A 6305-nucleotide genomic window follows, 5' to 3' on the forward strand; every position below is an offset into this window, starting at 1 on the left:
TGTATATAAAGTGTCCTGTGCAATGATTATGGCTGTTGAAAGGCGTAGATCAGGGCTTATTTGGAGTGACGTCATTCCACTGGTAATTCCACACATATACAGTGGGGCAAAAAAATATTTAGTCAGCCACCAATTGTGATTCTTGTGATCATTTTGACCCCACGGGGTGAGATCTTGCGTGGAGCCCCAGACCACTATATCAGTGGTCTTCTATGTCTTCCATTTTCTAATTATTGCTCCCACAGTTGATTTGTTCACACCAAGCTGCTTGCCTATTGCAGATTCAGTCTTCCCAGCCTGGTGCAGGTCTACAATTTTGTTTCTGGTGTCCTTTGACAGCTCTTTGATCTTCACCATAGTGGAGTTTGGTCTTCTCGGCCTTTTGGCTAAGATCAAGTGTAGTATCTGTTCTTATCAGTGTCCAGTGGGGGTGCTCCCGGCCATTCTAGCTTTGCGGGGATGGCTGTTGTATAGTACCCTCACTGGTATGATGGGGGTCCGGAAGGCTAGTACCGGAGGGACAGAAACCAGGGAGCGCCATAATTCGTTCTGGGGCCTTGGGAGTAATTCCTCTGGGAAAGCTGGAAAGACCCAATACCTCCTGATTTGGACGGATCTACCTTGGTCTGGCCAGGGGCTGAGGAGGCAGAAAGTCCGCAAACTCGGTGCCCCCTGAGTAGACGCTCTCAGGGGTGCCACTAGTAACACCTGGGTGTGGGACCCCACTGTGTGAACATGGCACATGGTCACTGTTTTTACATTCTTTTTGCACAGCGCCCTAAGGACCAGGCCTTTTGGCTAGGACCAGGGCAATTTTTGCTACGGGCCTCAGGGCCTGGTCTGTGCACAATTTGGCACGGTACCACTTTTTTATTTTCTATTTATTTAATTTATTTCACCTCCCACGTTTGTCACTTTTTCTGTTACTTATGCGTGTGTTTTCACGGATGGAGGGTGTGGGTCCTCGGGCCTACCCTGAAGTCTAGGGGGAGGATGTGTGGCCTTTTGGTTCCTTCCTCCCCTGATCCCTAGGGGGCTTTTCTTCGGGAGAGCCCCCTGACCAAGTACTGTGTGTCTGGCTTCGGCTGGACACAAGGAACGGTGGTCCACCAGGCCTTTTGGCCAGGAGGACCAATTGGGAACCTTGTCCCCGTCCGGAGCTTCGTGCCCCGGGGGATCAGGGTAAGTGATCCAAGCCCCTTTAGGGGTAGGACACAGCACACCCCTAAGTGCACTTTTTCGTGTGGTGTTTTGCAGTTGCACATTTTTTGTGAACACTTACGAGTTTTTTCGTTATAGTTGCACGTTTGCGTACTTGAAAAAAAAAAAAAATTGTGGAGTTTGGAGTGTGACTGTTTGAGGTTGTGGACAGGTGTCTTTTATACTGATACAAGTTCAAACAGGTGCCATTGATACAGGTCATGAGTACAGTACAGAGGAGCCTCTTAAAGAAGAAGGTACAGGTCTGTGAGAGCCAGAAATCTTGCTTGTTTGTAGGTGACCAAATACTTATTTTCCACCATAACTTGCAAATAAATTCTTTCCAAATCAGCCAATGTGATTGTCTGGATTTTTTTTCTCATTTTGTCTCTCATAGTTGAGGTCTACCTATGATGCCAATTACAGGCCTCTCTCATCTTTTTAAGTGGGAGAACTTGCACAATTGGTGGCTGACTAAATACTTTTTTGCCCCACTGTAAATTTGATCCTGAGTGTTGGGGCACACACATCTGAATGTAAGGGTGTTTTTATATACTTTAAACAAAATAAAGAAGGTTTTACATGATGCTCCTCTCTGTTCCCTGTTTATGGTCTCGAGTGAAGAGGATGATGTTGCAAAAGAGAAGATTGAGCAAGTTTAATTCTGTAGTGGCTGGCAATAGGAACATCTAATCTTTGGGATTTGAATAAAGTCTGATGATAATTTTGTCTGGTAAGTAGTTAGTGTGGAAGGTGGAGGGCACTCAGTGCAAAGTGGAATTGTGGAAACAACATTTTTGTTTCCACCTTATTGGAGGAGTTGGGAGTTGGAGGAGTTGGGAGCTGGAGGAGTTTGGGCTTTGGATTTGCAGCACAACTTATTTTGCTTGAGACACTATTTGATTAACTTTTTACATAATTTATTGCACTTTTCAGTTAACACACATAAATTACATATGAACAATGTGGTGCCCCACAAACATTCTCTATATCATGAGCTAGATAGCTAGACACAGCCGTTGGAGGTGCCAGGCATAGCAATAGCCCATGGCATTTGATATGACTTGTAAATTAACTAAAGTTCTAAATTATGGTCACAAAGGCAGAAAATACAGGTAAATGGGGAAAAATAGTGGCTATTGTTGTTTTGGCAGAAGAGCCCTCTATTGAGCAAAAAACCTTGTTGTTGCCTATTCAACTTACTTAATGTAAATGGTATACGGTACTGTGCATCTGTAACATGCTTCTCTTATGTGTTGTTTTTATGTATTTGGAAAAAGAAAAAAGTCCATAACAAAAAATATGATTAAAAAAAAGTTAAAAAAAAATTATATTTCACTCTAGGCAGGGATAGCGCTAGTGGTGAAGAGGTTAATGGAGCTTTCACGCTCTGTCTTACATGGACTCTACAACTCTAGTACTGCATGTGAATCCAGCAAACTGCAAAAATAAATACTGTTACATTGCCACCATAGCCATGATTAAAGCAATGGTGTGAAGTCGTTCTTAAGAAATTAATATTCATGGCCATTTTATGGGTCTATAAAAAATAATGTATACCAATATTTTCCCATAAGAGGTAAGCGGTGCCAGGCTGCACAGTAACATGCTCAGCAAGCTAAAAATGAAACAGAAGAAGATGATCTGAGGCAGGGAACAAGGGCAGACTACTGGATAATAGGACACATGTCTAGATAAGAAGATCCACCCTTTGTTATGTAATTAAGCAGTTATTTGTTATGCCAATAGCTACCACTGCTAGAGGTGTCCTGAAAGTTCCTTTAATTATCATCAAAGCCACCAGAGATAGCCAAAACCCAAATGCCCCCCTTCTAAAACCAAATCTCCCTTTCCATCCTTCCTTCTAAAATGCCCCTGTTTCAGCTTTCAGCTGCACCATCAGGAACTCTGGTGAATACCGGTTAGTGCTTAGAACCCGTGCCTTGGGTGAGCCAGCATCATCTGCCAGGGTGATCTGCTTATATACTTGTCCTGCTGGTCGATGGGAGCCTCTCTACTGCTATAGCTACTGGTCTCTGAGCCTGACCCCTGACAATAGGATTTGTAGTGTGCATAAAGTAGTGCACATGACTGTAACTAATGTACACATACACAATATTGCCAAAAGTATTGGGACGCCTGCCTTTACATGCACATGAACTTTAATGGCATCCCAGTCTTAGTCCGTAGGGTTCAATATGGATTTGGCTCTCCTTTTGCAGCTATAACAGCTTCAACTCTTCTGGGAAGGCTGTCCACAAGGTTTAGGAGTGTGTCTATGGGAATGTTTGACCATTCTTCCAGAAGCGCATTTGTGAGGTCAGGCACTGATGTCGGATGAGAAGGCCTGGATCGCAGTCTCCGCTCTAATTCATCCCAGAGGTGTTCTATCAGGTTGAGGTCAGGACACTTTGCAGGCCAGTCAAGTTCCTCCACCCCAAACTTGCTCATCTATTTCTTTTTGGACCTTGCTTTGTGCACTGGTTAGCAGTCATGTTGGAACAGGAAGGGGACATCCCCAAACTGTTCCCACAAAGTTGGGAGCATGAAATTGTCCAAAATGTCTTGGTATGCTGATGCCTTAAGAGTTCCCTTCACTGGCACTAAGGGGCCAAGCCCAAAACCTGAACAACAACCACTAACAGTGGACTGTTGAATATTTAGTAACAAGGAACTTTCACGGATTAACTTATTGCACAGGTGGCAACCTATCACAGCACCATGCTTGAAATCACTGAGATCCTGAGAGCGACCCATTCTTTCACAAATGTTTGTGGAAGCAGTCTGTATACCTAGGTTCTTGCTTTTATACACCTGTGGCCATGGAGGTGATTGGAACACCTGAATCCAATGATTTGGAGGGATGTCCCAATACTTTTGGCAATATAGTGTATGTATTCCTATGTAAACATATGTAACACCCTGCTACAAGTGTTGATGCAGGATGTTAAAACAAACAGTGTCCTGTTTGTTTTGGAGGGGTGTCCCAATACTTTTAGCAATATAGTGTAGATCGACAGCCAATTTCGACTGTTCGGATGACAAAAACTGAGAGTGCAAGCTAGAAATTTTTTTTATCATACATGAACAAAAATGTGTAAAGTAATACGGAAAAAATGGAGCAGAAAAAAACACACAAGATCAGTAGCAAAGAGTGAGCCTACACTTCCTCTTTGCCTTTGTTTGCCTTCAACGGTTGAGAAGTTTCGTAAAAGTTAATACTATTGTTGGTTACGTCATGATATGTAGCTCCATGGAAAATGGGACGATCATTTGTTCGGTTTTCTCATAGTGTTTACTAGGCAGAAAGCACTATACTAAAGATCAGATAATTGACTGATCGTTCCTCATGTGGAAATTTTCATACAATTATCCTTTTGTGTGTACGGGCCTTTAGAAGGGAAAAAAGAGTGATTTTGGGACTCATGGAGGATGTTACAATGAGGCAGAAAAACAGTAAGAAATTATTTTGAGAAAATATTTTACTGGGCCATTACATAGTGGATATGTATGGATTATTTTTGAAGAATAAGGATGTAATTTACTGTCACTTTAATCTGGCCATACACTATGTAAATTTTTGCCAGTTCCTGATGAGCTGGCTGAAATCCTCTATGTGGATGATTTTGTTGGCACCCTCCTGCCCAACATTCTTCAACTGAAAGACCGAAATTGAAGGAGGATGAAAATTTTTTCGGCCAAACAGAGACTTCTTCTAATCAGATAGGCACAGCAGGAGGTTTGTCCATCAGTGCTGTATAGCATGGATAGAGAAATCTGATTTTAACAGTGTATAGCCAGCTTTAGCTCCAGTTCACACTGCTGCGACTTATCATATGACTTGTGACACATAAATTTGCATGAAAAGTCAAAACACATTTATTTCAATGGGTGCCATTTTCATCAATGTGACTCAGGTCGCAGGGACAAAAAAAGGTTCCTGCAATACCCGGGGTGGACTGACCATTTGGGAACTCAGGCACTGCCTGAGGGCTCTGTGTCAATAGGGGGCCCCATGAGATGCCCCTGGTACCTTTTCATAGGCTTTTTTGGGTGTGGTTTGATTGTGGGCGAGGACACAGGGGCCCCACGATCCCCTATTTCCCGGGGGTCCCATGAGTTGTCAGTCTGCCCCTGTGCAATACTTTTCTGCAACTTTGGTGCAACTTGAGCGCCATAGACTGCAATGTTAAATCACAAAAGTCACAATCAAGTAGCAAGGAAGTCGCAAGCCCGCAGCAGTGAGAACCAAACCTTACATCTCCTTGAAACAGCAACTAATACGAACTGTTCAATGTTCTCTATCAAGTGCTTTGGAAAAGGAAAGCTGATGTTATATAAACTAGAAAAATAAATAAGGTCCATTCACTGCTAATTTTATCCAGATCGGAGTTCTCTTTTAACAATAACAGAAAAAAACGCATTTATACTTTGGTTAAAAAAAAAGTAATTTTATTACATGCTCCTCGGAGCTGCAGTTAAGTTTTGTTTTGAACAAACTGGCATTACGGCAACTCAAATATATTTATCAAAATTGAAAATAAGATGGAAAGTGCATAAAAGCCAAGAAATAAAGGAGCATTCTTTCCGTCTATCCCACAAGGAATGGGCATGTATGGTTCACTCCAAGTTCAGGTATGACTGGAGGAAACACGGTTCCCATAAACGTGGGTGGCAGTCTATCGGAATTCTTGTTAAACTGTAAAACTTCGGGCAGTCAGATCCTAGCGCTAGGTTCAGACAGAACTAAGCCATAACTGTCTGCAGGGAATATTTATTAAGCCCAACCAAAAAATGACACCTTCAAATTGTCATTTAAGAAAGGATACACAGATCTAGAGTGCGCCTCTGCCAAGACTGGCAGATGAGCTGACAAGCAGTGAAGTGGCAGGTCCTGTCGGAGAGAGCGCAAAGCTGAACTGTGCACATCTGAGCCTTTCATGGAAATATGGAGAGGAGAGAAGAGCGCCGTGGATCCAGGGTTCTATAATGAAGTGTTTGTGACAGAGATGCTGATTGTCACTGATAATGACACCAAAGACACTCCGCTTCTCACAGCTTGGGAATTCCTCTCCGAACCTGAAAATTCACATACTGCCTTCACT

At 42.8% G+C, this 6305-nt stretch overlaps 1 pseudogene; it reads left to right on the plus strand.

Annotated features, from left to right (window-relative positions):
* The first annotated feature begins 366 nt into the window (after positions 1-366).
* On the plus strand, positions 367-482 carry LOC149452082 (U2 spliceosomal RNA; annotated as a pseudogene).
* The last annotated feature ends 5823 nt before the right edge of the window (positions 483-6305 follow it).

Source organism: Staurois parvus, unplaced genomic scaffold (assembly GCF_062004578.1).
Source record: "Staurois parvus isolate SC_StPar_1 unplaced genomic scaffold, SC_StPar_1.0 ptg000498l, whole genome shotgun sequence".
Lineage (NCBI taxonomy): Eukaryota > Metazoa > Chordata > Amphibia > Anura > Ranidae > Staurois > Staurois parvus.